Source organism: Nicotiana tabacum, chromosome 12 (assembly GCF_000715075.1).
Source record: "Nicotiana tabacum cultivar K326 chromosome 12, ASM71507v2, whole genome shotgun sequence".
In the NCBI taxonomy this organism is placed as follows: Eukaryota; Viridiplantae; Streptophyta; class Magnoliopsida; order Solanales; family Solanaceae; genus Nicotiana; species Nicotiana tabacum.
Genome location: NC_134091.1, coordinates 131,448,999 through 131,465,219, shown reverse-complemented (window position 1 = coordinate 131,465,219; position 16,221 = coordinate 131,448,999).

Genomic DNA, 16,221 nt, shown 5'->3' with positions numbered 1-16,221 from the left:
AATTGTTAAGTTTGTCCTGATTTTTTTATCAATTTAAATTTTTATCTATTACTTGAAGAAAGGGTAAAATATTCACCGGATGGACAAAAAGTTCATGTGGCACGACGTGTGTCACAATCCATGGATTATCGGCATTGAAGGGAGTTGAAACTATCAAAATACCAAGATCATAAGGGTATTAAAGACCACTTAAAATTTAATGAGAACTAAACAAAAGTTGTCTAAAGAGGGTCCCAAACTATTGTGTCTTTTTTCAGCGGTCAACCTGTTTGAGGATTTCTCAAAGCCCGATTAATTCTAAGTCAATAAAAGGCAAAGACAAAAACAAAATAGGGACCAAATGCAAAAGGATAATGTCCTGCATTAAGTTCAACAACATGTGCAGCTGGTTACTAATCTTGCCTTAATCCATGTGTCTTATTATTTGATGGTACAATCCTTCAATTGTTCCTAAATTCTGTCTATTCTTAAATTTTATCTTAAAATACTGAAGGAGTGGAACTATGAAGGTAAACAAGGGGCTCTAGGTGCTCTGAAATGTTAAGAAGATGGTGCTCATTTTATTATTTACAGATATATATTCTACAAAAAGAATTACATAAAGCTAATGTTCATGTTAAACTACATTAGTGTTTCATAATTAGTGACAAAAGTGAGCTGAGAGTCTAGATTACTCATATCTAAATTTATATGGCAATGTTTAATTAAGCGCTAAATTTAAGAAAGAAATGATAATTTTTAAAACTTTTGGTCTGCAACAAGCCATAAAAATTTATGTGATTAGCTATAAATCGTCTAACTAAAGGTAAATAAAAAGTTTAAAGTTAGTTTTGCTTCTAAATAAGAAAATATGATATTATTTTGGGACATACTAAAAAGGAAAAGTATGACACATAAATTGGACGGAGAAAGTAATTAACTATGATTACGTAAACAAATACATTTTGTAAAGATTATACATATCGATATAATCTGTTTATTGATTTGGTACAAATATCAGTATATAGTGAAATTTTCAATATTTTACTTACTTTGATTCTTATTTTAAAATGCTTTCTGGTCAAAGTTTGTTGTTCAGTAATATTCTTATCCGTTTGTCTTCTTCAATATATTTCATGTTTAAGTTATTTGTATTCTGTGATTCTATTAAACCTTCAGAAACACATTCCTTTCTCACATGTGATATAGCCCCTACCTAAGTTGAAACCTGAATAATATTCTGTGTTTCTATTGATTGTGATCTGGCCACATGACTCCACTACCATGCATGCTTAGTTTGGTGTGTTATCTCGATATAGAACTTGGAATTAAATTTATTTCGTGTTTGGTCGGAAGAATTAGCTAATGATATTATTTCTATATCAAAATTTTGGTGTAACTTATCCTATATAGAGGTGAGATAAGTTATTCTGGATTTATAGTCTATTTGGCCAAGTTGTTTTATTGGGTCAAAAGTGCTTTTTTGGTCAAAAGTATTTTTCTAAAAATTGAGGTGTTTGACCAAGTTTTTAGAAGAAAAAAAATATTTTTGAAGAGAAGCAGAAGCAGTTTTTGAGAAGCGCAGAAAAAAGTAGTTTCTCTTCAAAAACACTTTTCTGAGAAACACTTTTGAGAAAAATACACTTAGAAGCAGTTTTTAAAAGCTTGACCAAACACTAATTACTGCTCAAAAATATTTTTAAATTAATTAATCAAACACAAATTGCTCATCACCAAAAGCACTTTTTTGAAAAGTATTTTTGAGAAAAACACTTCTCAAATAAGCTGATTTTAGAAGCTTTGCCAAACAAGCTATTAATATGATGATTATCCAAAATATATAACCCCGGAATATCCTAGATTTGAACCAAATTACCCCTACGATAACGAATACTAGTATATATTAATATCTTCATGTGGATTTATGTATAAGTTAGAATGAATGCTAACATCATGAAAGCTTTAGAGACCTGCATCATAATTTCTTGTTACATTTGCATAACAAATTTAATTGATATCTTCATGTGGATTTAGTTGCAAACAATAATCATGTTGAAAGCTTTAACAACCTTCGTCATGAATGTGTTTTGTTTAAAATTCTTGCCAACTATTGTCCGCCTATATCAACCTCGCAAGTCAATGCAAAATTATTATTATAACTAACACAAAATTATTTTTGATAGATTCCTTTTCTATACTACTCCCTTTAATCCACTTTGTTTGCCTTTTTTTATAGTCCATAATATATATTTGAGTTTTTCAGATATTAAGAAGGAATTAACTTCTTTTTTCAAAATTGTCATTGAATTAAAGAGCCTATGAGTATTTGTTATATTTCAAATAAATAAATTAAGGTTAATATGATCAATTTCATTATTAATTGCTAAATGATGAATTTCTTAATATATGTAAAAACAACTAAAATATCAAATTAAAATGGATTGAAGGGAGTAAGCGTTTGTTTATCATTTAAATAGTCATTACTCGATAATTTGGATTTTGGCTATTATGAATTATTAATGTAGGCCCCAACTATTAGAAGAACTTTAATATGTACTTTTCTGAAATAAATGGACCAATTAATGACTTCTAAAAGAAGACAAATAATTGTTCGATTAGAACGTAAAAGGCGATGATTATTCTCTTATCCATGACTTCCCTTCTAATCAAGCATTTCATTATCAGTCCAATATTAAAGTTAATTTCAAACAAAAGCATATTATTACTTTTTAAATGTGGCCCTCCAGAAATATAAAGAATGATGTTGCATGTGGGCATGGGGAGGGGCCAACTTGTTGGGGCTGTCCTCCTGGAATCGTGGTTGCTAATTGTGACAATATAATATTGCAATTAATTTATGAAGAACTTGTAAATTGAACCTAATGTGTGGGTTATGAAGAGGATATAGCCATGGTCTATTGTTATTTGATGACACCCTTCACGTTTGGGTTAGAGTAAATGTGGTCATTAAGATGACTGATCACGACTTTGTTTTAATAACCATTTAGTATTGGTCAGACTAATCGAGTTCGTGTCGTCAATTAAAGAGAAAAATAATTTCTATCAACAATTACTTCATTATAGTTACGAAATCTTAGCTATAGATTTAAAAATCGTGGCTAGCACCTAATAATAGCCACAAAAATTCAAATTCCATGGCTATTTACAAATTTATAAAATTTCTTAGCCACGAAAATTAAATTGCAAGCTAATTCCTCATTTTTGCTATAATTGCTAACAATCGTAGCAATAATTACCTAAATAGCTACAAATTTATTGCTACAATAAAATTCCATAGCTAATCATAATTTTTTGCCACATAATAAAAGTTACTGCAGCTATAGTAATCTTTTAGCCATAATAAATTATTTGAAGCAAAAAGTAGTAGCTAAATACTTATTTTTGCTTTAAGTTATCAAAAACTTGTAGCAATAGTTAAATGATATAGCCACGGAGTTATTGCTATAACATAATTTCGTAGCTAATAATAATTTTAACTACGAGTTAAAACTTATCGTAGCAATAGTAACCTTTTAACCACAACAAGTTATCTAAAATAAAATATTATAGTTAAACAAATATTTTGTGCTTCAAGTACTAAATTACCGTGGTAACAATTGGTTTAATAGCTACAGTTATTTACATGATAAGATGATATAGCCACGAATGTATTTTTGAGATAAAATTCCGCAGCTAATTATTATGTTTTGCCACAAGTTAAAACTTGCTATAACAATAGTAATCTTTTAATTACATAAAATTACTTAAAACAAAATCGTGTAGCTAAATGATTATTTTTTCTTCAAATTACCCACACAACAAAAATAATTAGCTTAACAATTACATAGATAGAACATAATATTTAATTATCTATCATTAACATTACTGTTCATGTAAATTTTTATATAATTTTCATATATCTAGATACATTTAGAATTACTAATTTAATATAGTTAATATCTAAGTTCATTGGAAAACTAATTATATTATATTTCTTATTAAATAAGTGTATTTTATAATTTCAAATTATAAATAAAAATAATGAAAGTATATCTAACTAATGATGAAATAATCAATTATATAGTAGAATTTAAACAACCATAATGTTGTAACACTTACATTCTATAGCAAATTATTTATATTAATCTATACAATAATAGATTATAATGATATGGTCCATTACTATCTCAATAACTTATTAATTATCATAGATTAAATTATATACTAAATCTAAAAATTGAGATTATAATATGACTTGAAAGGGAAGATCTCTCTTATGACTATTATTTTATATTTTATAATACTTACATAATTGTAATACTTTTAATTTTAACTAGTGTATCACAATTAAAAATAAATAAAGCATTACTTGTAAGCTTCAAATATAATTAAAAAATAATGGAATTATATCTAATTAATGTGTGAATAACTAATTATATAGTAGAATTTAAACGACTATAAGCTTGCTCCACTTATATTTTATAGTAAATTATATAAATTTAATCTAGACAATAAATTAATTTATAATGATATGGTCTTTTGCTATTTTAATAACGTATTGATGATCATAAATCAAATTATACATCAAATCTAAGAATTGAGAATTTAATATGATTCGGAAGGGGGTCATGTATCTCTAGTGACTAGTATTTTATATTTTATTACATAATTTTGATATTATTAATTTTATTTGAAAAAGGTAAAGAATTAAATATCATTGATATAATAGTGTAAAATAAAACTAACTAGTATATTATAATTCAATAATTACTTGTGAGTTTCAAATATAATCAAATAAGTATGCAATAATATTTAATTAAATTTTAATATATGAACACAGCAGATTTTAAAAGCTATATGTTTGTATTTGTATGTTTCTACGTTGACCACTAATTATATTGAATTTAAATAAGTTTAAAAGTTATTGATTTAATTGTCTAATACTATTTTAATAATTTAATAATTATCATTTAATGGTCTAATACTATTGATTTAAAGGCTTTCGAGTTGGTGATTGCGAACTCGACTTTTCCAAAGAGGGAGGAGCATCTGGTAACTTTTCAAAGTTCGGTGGTGAAGACTTAGATTGATTAACTCCTCCTCAGAAGGTGTGATAGATGATTGTGCAAGGATTGCAAGGTTATACTAGGTGAGACCCTCGCGACTCAGCATAGGCTCTTAGTAATGGACGTCAGCACTATAATAAGGAGGAAGAAGAGGTATGCTCGTGGTCGACCGAGGATTAGATGGGGAGATTTAACTAAGGATAAAGACCAGGAGTTGGAGGGGAGGTTATCAGCTATGGGACCTTGGAAGAGTAGTGGATACGCGAGCGCTATGTGATCAACGGCAACGAACTATGTTAGGGAGGCGGCGAAAGATGTGCTAGGAATATCAAAGGGTTACTCTGACAGGCACCAAGGTGACTGGTGGTGGAATGACGTAGTCCAAGGTAAAGTGGAGGTGAAGAAGGTAGCATATATGAAGTTGGGAGGGAGTGATAAGTAGGGATTTTGACTACTTATTTGGGCCTTTCGACTTTCGTTTTAGTTCAAAAATGCTTAAATGTATTCCCAAAAACCGATGAAATATGCTTACTTAAAGGAGTATTGGAAAATGAGCCAAAGTGATGAAATTCAACTCAAGAGGAGTGATTTTGAACAAGGACAAAAATCAAGCAAAACGGCTAAAGTGCGGACCGCAGAATTATGTCTGCGGCCACAGAACAAGAAGAAAATTTGATAGTGCTGCAATACAAAGTGCGGACCGCACAATAATTATATGGTCGCAGAAGTCGAGGTTCAGAGAGTTGGGAAATCAAGACAATCAAGATCTTCGAACCGCACTATAATTGTGCGGCCGCAGAAAATAAATGTGCGGTCGCGCCCAGAATTGTGCGGTCTGCATAAATCAAGAAGTGCGGTCACAGTGCAAAATTGTGCGGTCGCATAAACCACTTATGTCAAGAACTGCAGCAAAGTGCGGACCGCACACAGAATTGTGCGGCCGCAGAACCTCCTAAAGGGCAATTTTGTCTGAAAATTCTAGCTTTGTATAAATAGACTACTTTCACGAAATTAGGTCAAGTTTGGAATATCAGAAAATATGTAGTCGTGTTTCTTTACTCTTTTAGGCAACTTTAGCTCATCTTGTTGATTTTACATTAGATTTTCATCTATTTATCTTTCAATACGAGTTTTATCATCTTTTCTTCTATATCTTCTTCATTACTCACTATGAGTAGCTAAATTTCTAGTTAGGGTTGTGACCCAACCCTAGTGTAGGAACCTAATGGGTGTTTGATTTAGGGCTTGTTTATGGTTGGGTATGTATTATTTAGCCTAGTTCTTGCTATAATTATATAATTAATAGTTGCAAACATTGGTTCAAGCCTATTTGATTTGGTCTCTACTTGAGAAGAGAGACTTAGTCTAGGAAAATTTGGCTAACAAGAGTTTGGGATGAGATCAAGAAATTGATAGTCCCAATTAAAGGGTTGAACCTAGAGATAGTAAAACCGACTTGAGAAATTTGTCAATTGTTTAGTTCAATACCCATTTGGACTTGAGAAAGTCAAATTGGGCAAAATCATCTCTTACCGAGAGGTATTGAGTGGGTATTTGAGGGTTGATTGCTATAATATACCTCGACCAACGAAACTCGCTCTAAAGCCTACAAACACCTAGGTGGAAGCCACAACCCTAGACCTTTTATACATTTGAAAAATAACAACAAAAACATTCTTCTATAGTTTCATATTTTTTAATTGCAATCCTTAGTATAATTTTAGAGGTAAAATCAAAACAAATTTTGTGGAAGTACAACTTAGAAAATTCATGGGCTTAGATCAAATACATACCACTAATCTCATCTACGCTCCCTGTGGATTCGATCCCGACTCCTAGTTGGGTATTATTATTGCAATCGACCGCTTCACAACCCCAATTTGAGGTGTGACTTGGGCGAGATCAATTTTTGGCACCATTGCCGGGGAGTGTAAAAAACGGATTTAGCTATATATTTGATTTTGTGTGTGAATTATCTTTTTTTCTTTTCGTGTTACTAATCTTTTTGGTGAAATAATTTTAGGTGAAACAATGGCTCTCAACAATAATGATCCTCTCGGAAACATGCCTTTGGGGGATGTGGATGTGGAAGATGACCAAGTTGAAGAGGTTCCTCTTGAACCTCAAGAAAATAGACGAGGTCGACCGCCTCAAGACAACGTTCCCGTTCCACCCCCACCTCCGCAAATAGCGGCTCCACACCGAGTGTTTCCGAATAAAGGGTATGCAAGTGCCATAATCTCGCCCCGCATTAGGGTGGGCAACTTTCAAATCACAAACGGTATGTTCATATTGCTAGAGTAACGGGGATTCTTCATTGGGGCTCAGAATCAAAATGTGTACAAACACTTGAAAGGATTTGTGGACACTTGCTGAGGGAGTAAACAGACAAACATTTCCGAGGATGCTTTAAGGTTGAGGCTATTTCCTTTTTCACTACAGGGGAAAGCCTTGGATTGGTTAGAAAGGTTTCCAAACCATTCCATCCATACATGGGATGAATTGGCGGAGAAATACATTGCCAAGTTCTTTTCTCCAGGGCATATGGCTACTCTTAGAGACGAGATTCTAGCATTCAAACAAGAACCCAATGAGCCTTTGCATGAGATATGGGAGAGGTGCCGAACTATGGTGAAAGAGTACCCGAACAATGACATGACGGAGGCCATGATTCAACAAAATTTTGATATAGGGATCAATACTACCAATAAATGCGTGGTCAAATAACTTGATGGTGGAAATTTCATGACAATACCATATGCCGAAGCTTGTGAGATCCTAGATGAAATGGCAGATACTTAATCGGCATGGCAAAGTAGAGCAAATGTTCCTCAAGGTAATCCAAATATGATTCACCTACATAAAGAATTGCATGATCATGGGCAAGCAATTGCCGAGTTGACCACTACAATGAATCAATTAGCCAAAACTCAACTTCAACAAGTTCAAGGTCCTAAGCAAGTAAATGCAATTGAGGGTATCAATATGATGGTAACCAAGAGAAGGAAAAAGGGTCCTCAAGTGCAAAACTGCGTAGAACATTATGTTCAAGAAGATAGTGGGTTTGATCACGATGAATATTATAATGACCAAGAGGAGGAAATACAATATGTGAACAACTTTCAAGGACAAAGAAACAACTCTCAAGGCACGAATCAACAACAATGGAGACCTCATGGTAATCAAGGGAATTGGAACAATCAAAACAATCAAGGAAATTGGAATGGTCAAAATAACCAAGGCAATTGGAGTGGCAATAGTCAAGGATATTGGAGAGGAAACAAGCAAGGGGTATGGAACAATAACCAAGGAAATCGGGGGTCTGGCTTTCAAAGGCCCCCGATGTATCAACAACCGAGCAACCTGCCTCCTTATCCTTCTCAAGGTCCAAGCTCTTCCAACAATGATATGGGGCAAATTGAGAATATGTTTAAACAAATGATGGAGAAGAATGCCGACTCTGATGCTCAACTAGCCTCTCACAACACTTCAATTCGCAATTTGGAATTTCAATTGGGGAAAATCTCGCAAGCTTTGAACACTCATCCTAAGGGGGCACTACCAAGTGATACGGTGGTGAACCCGAAGGGTGGGAACAACACGGGACATGCCATGGTCATGACTACAAGAAGTGGAAAAGGTGGGGATGCAACCACCTCGAGTCAAAGAAGAATTATGATGGAGAAGAATGCCGACTCTGATGCTCAACTAGCCTCTCACAACACTTCAATTCGCAATTCGGAAGTTCAATTGGGGCAAATATCGCAAGCTTTGAACACTCGACCTAAGGGGGCACTACCAAGTGATACGGTGGTGAACCCGAAGGGTGGGAACAATACGGGACATGCCATGGTCATGACTACAAGGAGTGAAAAAGGTAGGGATGCAACCACCTCAAGTCAAGGAAGAATTGGGGATGATGAACAAGTGATTCAAGAAGATGAGATTCCAAACAATATGGTGCAAGCAAATGGCGAAGTGAGAATTTATATTGATGAAAACGTGGAGGAGACTCAAGAAGAAGTGAACCCGTCTAGGGAACACATTGTTGACATACTGGAACCGGTAGTGCCAAAGTCTAAGGCACCAATTCCAAGGCCTCCTCCTCCATACCTTCAAAGGCTTGCCAAGCAAAATGGTGAGAACCAATTCAAAACGTTCATCGACATGATGTAGAGCTTATCTATTATTGTGCCATTGGTTGAGGCTTTGGAGCAAATGCCCAGATATGTAAAGTTCATGAAGGATTTGGTGACAAATAAGAGGTCGATGAATTGTGAGACTTTAAAGATGACACATCAAGTGAGCGCATTTGTGCACTCAATGGATCCTAAATTGGAAGATCTCGTTGCTTTCACAATCCCTTGCACCATTGGAAGCGCCAACTTTGCCAAAGCTCTTTGTCATCTTGGGGCAAGTATAAATTTGATGCCTTATTCGGTTTTCAATACTTTGGGAATTGGGCAACCAAGATCCACATCTATGAGGTTACAAATGGCGGATCATACTATGAAGAGACCATTGGGTATTATTAATGATGTGTTGGTTCGAGTTGATAAGTTCATCCTCCCGGCAAACTTTGTGATTCTTGATTGTGAAGTAGACTATGAGGTGCCTATTATTCTAGGAAGACTTTTCCTTGCTACGGGGAAGGATTTTATTGATGTGGAAGTCGGCGAGCTCACTCTCCGGGTGGGTGATGAAAAGGTGGTTTTCCATCTGTGTGAATCTATGAGGCAACCGAATAGCAATGAAGTTTGTTCGTTTGTGGACTTAGTGACCGAGGTGATTGTTGATGATGCTAGTTCCATGATGAATGTGGATGATACTTTAGAGGCCATTTTGCTTAACCTTGATGATGATGAGAAGGATGGCTAAGTGGAATGTGTGAATGCATTGCAAGGAATGGGGTCTTACACTTATGACCCCGCAAATTGTCCTTGGATCTTGAAAATTGAAAGACTCCTCCAACAAAGCCCTCAATCGAGGAGCCTCCCACTTTGGCATTAAAGCCATTGCCTCCACATCTCAGGTATTAATTCCTTGGCCCTTGTTCTATATTACCGGCTATTTTTTCCTCTTGTTTGACTAACGTGCAGATAGATTCCACATTGGCGGTGCTACAAAAGAGGAAGAAAGCTATAGGATGGATATTGGCGTATATTTGGGGAATAAGCCCCTCATTTTGCATGCACAAGATTATTTTGAAGGAGGATGCCAAACCCTCTGTTAAACATCAAAGAAGACTAAATAAAGCAATGCAAGAGGTGGTCAAAAAGGAGATCATAAAGTGGTTTGATGTCGGTATTATTTACCCCATTTTCGATAGTTCATGGACCTCTCTGGTACAATGTGTCCCAAAGAAAGGGGGCATGATGGTGGTCACCAATGAAAAGAATGAGTTGATTCCTAAAAGAACAGTGACCGTATGGAGAGTGTGTATGGACTATCGCAAGCTCAACAAAGTCACAAGGAAGGATCATTTCCCACTTCCCTTCCTTGATCAAGTGCTTGATAGGTTGGCTGGTCGTGCTTTCTATTGTTTCCTTGATGGGTATTCCAGCTACAGTCAAATTCTTATTGCTCTGGAGGATCAAGAGAAGACTAATTTCACATGTCCCTATGGTACTTTCGCATTCTCGCAGATGCCATTTGGTTTATGCAATGCACTGGCGACTTTTTAACTGTGTATGATGGACATCTTCACCGACATGGTAGAGGATTTTCTTGAGTCTTCATGGATGACTTTTCCGCGGTCGGAAATTCTTTTGATGATTGCTTGAACAACTTGGATAAGGTCTTGACAAGATGTGAAAAACAAACTTGGTTTTTAATTGGGAGAAATGTCACTTCATGGTCGAGGAAGGTATTGTCCTCGGCCAAAAAATTTAAAATCATGGTATTGAGGTCGACAAGGCCAAAATAGAGGTAATCTCTAAACTCCCACCCCTACATCCGTGAAGGGAGTGAGGAGCTTCTTGGGTCATGCGGGTTCTATCGCCGATTCATCAAGGATTTTTCCAAAGTGGTTAACCCCTTGTGTAAGCTTTTGGAGAAGGATGCCAAATTCCATTTCAAAGAGGATTGCATGAAGGTATTTGAATTGCTCAAGTTCAAATTAACTACTACTCCTATTACACTACACCGGATTGGAGCTTGCCTTTTGAGCTCATGTGTGACGCAAGTGATGTGGCGGTTGGAGACGTTTTGGCGCAACATATCAATAAAATCTTCCATCTGGTCTACTATGCTAGTAAGACCATGAACGATGCCTAAGTCAATTACAGGGTGACCGAAAAAGAGCTCCTTGCTATTGTCTTTACTATGGAGAAGTTTATCTCGTACTTGATGGGTACAAAGGTGATTGTCCACACCGATCATGCGGCGCTTAGGTACTTAATGAGCAAAAGGGATTCAAAGGCGAGGTTAATACGGTGGGTGCTTTTATTGCAAGAGTTCGATCTCGAAATCCAAGACCGCGAAGGTAGTGAAAACCAAGTGGCGGACCACTTGTCTCGCTTGGAGGAGGAGGGGAGGCCACAAGACGTCCTTGAAATTAATGACTCCTTCCCCGACGAGCAACTTCTAGCCATTTCAATGACCGAAATGCCATGGTTCGTTGACTTAGCAAATTATCTTATGAGTGGTATTAAACCGAATGAGTTCTCTTCAAACCAAAAGAAGAAGCCAAACAGGATTGCCTTGACTATTATTGGAATGAACCGTATCTCTTCCAGATTTGTACCGATGGTGTGATTCGACGATGTGAGCCGAAGGAAGAACAAGTGGAAATTCTTGAGTCTTGCCACTCTTCACCATATAATGGTCACCATGGTGGAGCGAGAACGGCGGCAAAAGTGTTGAGTTGTGGATTCTTTTATCCTACTCTCTACAAGGACACAGGTGATCTAGTCAAGTGTTGTGATAAATGTCAAAGGGCCAATGGAATTTCAAAGAAAAATGAGATGCCCATCACCACCATCTTGGAAATTGATATTTTTGATGTGTGTGGGTATGGATTTCATGGGACCATTCGTAAGCTCTTGTGGGAACACCTACATTTTGGTAGTTGTGGACTATGTGTCAAAGTGGGTTGAGTCTCTTACTCTACCCAACAACAAAGCTCGAAGTGTGGTGGCATTTTTGAAAAAGAATATCTTTACAAGATTTGGTACTCCAAGGGCCATTATAAATGATGGGGGGTCGCACTTTTGCAACAAAATTTTTGATACCTTACTCACCAAGTATGGTGTCACTCACAAAGTCACGACCCCCTATCACCCTCAAGCAAGCGGAGAAGTGGAAGTCTCCAACCGGAAGATCAAGAGTATTTTATCAAAGACAGTGAATGCCAAGTGGATGCATTGTTCAAAGAAACTTAATGATGGTCTATGGGCCTATAAGACGGTTTATAAAATACCGATTGGGATGTCTCCATACCGGTTGGTATTCGGTAAAGCTTGCCACCTACTGGTGGAACTTGAGTACAAGGCTATATGGGCTTTGAATAAGCTAAATCTTGAGTGGGATATCGCCACCAACTTAAGGGTGGCACAATTGAATGAGCTAGATGAATTTCGGTACCATGCATATACAAGTTTATCCGATACAAGGAGAAGATGAAGTACCTACATGCAATGTACATCCGGAACAGGGAGTTCAAAGAAGGTGATCGTTAGATCCCGTACCTTAGCATTAGGATGTGTCATAGTAAATCCACATGAGTACGAAGGGATTATGTCTATTAGGAGGTTATAGAGGGTTTAAGACATTATAATTTTGAGATCCTGTAAGTTTACAACCTTGATACTGTTAGATATTATGTTAGTGTGTTATTTTCTTTTAAGTGGAGTATTTTAGTAAAAGTTTTATAAGTATAATTTTGGATAGTTACCATTATTACTATTTTCGGATATGGTAAATTATACACATAATATAGGAAAGTTTATGAGATTTTCTTTATTGTAAAGATAGAAATTATTTTTTCACAAGAAAAGAAGGTTATCATTTTATCATTTTAAGAATTAAGCATACGAAAATTTGTACTCTTAATATGAGATTAGGAAATTAGAAGTTGAGAAAATATATGTATTTTTACATGAATGTTGTAATGAAATAATAGTATGATGTATAAAGTGTATTAAAAATGAGTAGTATTTTAAGTAATTTGAGATAATTCTTAATTATGTGGGTAATTGATTAATTATTGGGTAATTAATTAAAGAGTGGGATAAGATTTAACCCTCCCCCAACGTGGCAATCATCCCTTCCATTTAAATGACTAAGTATTAAAGATTGCAAGGTGTCACACTTTGAGAAAGAAGTGTGATTCCAAGCTTAATTATGTGGGGCCACTCAAGAATAACAATCATTTATTAACAAAAATACCCAAATTAGCCAAGCAAGGTTGTGTATTCATTTACTCTTGCTATTTGCTTTTTCGACTTTTGCCTTATTCCTACATAGCAGTTCTGGGTTACTTGAAAAATAAAAAGAAAGATGAAATAAAAAGAACAGAAGAAGCCTATTTTTCTCAACCGCGTATGCCAACAGAAATCTAATTGAATTCGCATCTAGAGATAAAATTTGGATAGCAAAGAAGCATGCTAGCAATTGGAAAGATCAACTTTGATAAATAAAATTATTTACTTAAGGAGAAGTCGGGCCAAGATAGTATTTGAATAAGCAACGAGCTTTCCATACAACTTGTTCCGTATTTTCTCGCAATTAATGTGTGTTAGATGAGTGTCAAGAGAATCGACTCAGGTATGTTAAGAATATCCAAGTAACGATACGTAAATGTAATGTTATTCCACAAATGATTCTACTCTTAGCAGTTAAAGATGTCTATGTCATTCATTCCGGTAAAGTGATATTCAAGCATGTCTAAGTATGTATCTAGTTCCCTATTGAGGTATTTGATAAAGATGTTAATGTTTATAATATAGTAATACATGTACATGCATCTTCATGCATTTACCACCGTGCTACGGCCGGTCGGGCAATTACCACCGATTGGGCAGCTATATATCATTATTTACCATCGGTTGGGCAGTTATGTATCATTATCTACCACCAGTTGGGCAGTCATGCATATGCATTTACCACCGAGCTACGGCCGGTTGGGCAGTTACACATTTACCATCGAGCTACGGCCGGTCGGGCAGTCATACATTTACCACCGCGCTAAGGCCGGTCGGGCAGTTACCATTGATCAGTTGGGCAGTCATGCATCATACGATATGGATAATTGAAATAGTTTCAAAGAGAAACATTATATATGTATGTACAATAAGTATGCATATACGGTGACACTTCATAGATTCAGGTTGACTCTTATATGTCTTTAATTAATGTTGACTTACTGTTATGTTTCAGTTCCTCCTTACATATTTGGTACATTATTCGTACTGACATTTTTTTATTAGGGACGCTCCATTCATGCCTACATGTATAGATAATCAGTTTGACGAGCCCTCATAGTAGACGAGATTGGCTTCAGCGAAGGATCGGTAAGACTCCACCTCATTCGGAGTGCATCCGAGTATATGAGTCATCGTGTCAGAATTTTGCTACAGACTTATGGGTAGGCTGGTACCATGTCCCATTTGATGCCAAATAATCTTAGAGTCTTTGTAGACAAAGGTTCATTTTGTAAAGTATGTCAGAGGCCTTGACGACCCATATGTATTCATGTTTTAAGAAAAAATGGTTCAGTGATACTGTCACGGCCCGAAATTCCCACCTTCGGACCGTGATGGCGCCTAACATTTCTCTTGCTAGGCAAGCCAACGTTAGAATAATATTATCTATTTTTAAAACAATTTTAAATTTATTAATAACAAGGAAACAAATGCGGAAGAAAAGTTTGAAATATAGTGAAATAATTCATAAAAATAATGGTATCTAAATACCATCCCACAATTGGTGTCACAAGTGCACGAGCTTCTAGAATAAATACAAATAAAGGTCTGAATAAAATAAAGTTGTCTGGAAATAAACACACAGCTAAAGTAAAATAGACGGGGACTTCAGAACTGCGGACGCCATGCAGTTATACCTCAAGTCTCCTCTGGTAGCTGAAATCCGAGCAAGTCTATGGTACGCCGCTGGGACCAACTCCAAAATCTGCATAAGAAGTGCAGAGTGTATGATCAGTACAACTGACCCCAAGTACTGGTTAGTGCTGAGCCTAACCTCGACGAAGTAGTGACGAGGCTAAGGCGGTTCACTTACATTAACTTGTACGCAATATTAATAACAACAACAAATAATAGAAATAAATAAGGTAACTCATTTACAATAATTGAAACCAACCCAGAAGTCATAATCCATTATTATTTCAACCAATTCTATTGCAGCGTGCAACCCGCTCTCACAATATATTCATATTCAATTCTGTTGCAGCATGCAACCCGCTCTCACAATATATTCATTTTAATCAAGTCTGTTGCGGCGCGCAACCTGCTCCCCCAATATATATATCGACTTTTAAACAAGTCTGTTGCGGCATGCAACCCGATCCTCTAATATGGACTTTTAATAAGTCTGTTGTGGCGTGCAAACCGATCCTCCAATATATTCATTATAATCAATCATGTTGCGGCGTGCAACCTGCTCCTCCAACATATTCATTATAATCAATCATGTTGTGGCGTGCAACCCGCTCCTCCAACATATTCATTTACCAATTCTTATAGAAGCATTTCCCCAATAAATACAACAATTAATATAAAATTATAAGACAACAAGCATACAATAATTGTGATTTAACTACGAAACAAACAAAGGCAGCTAGCAAATTATTATAGAAATCAAAGAGAGAATATGCAGTTTAATATTTAATATGCTAAATGTCATATAACAATTAAGGCGCATAATTCAAATAGCATGTAATAATTAATGCAGAAATTCAAGAATTAATATTTGACAAAGAATTGGAGAGAAATAATTATTATGACAATTAATTCATAATTAAAAACAATTTATGATTTTTTAAATAAATACACAAACAATTAATTTGACGACGTATAGACACTCGTCACCTCGCCTATACGTCGTTCACATGCATTTCACATAAAAAATAATTTAAGGGTTTTATTCCCTCAAGTCAAGGTTAACCACGACACTTACCTAGGTTTGCAAATTCCAATCAATTACTCGACCACAGCTTTTC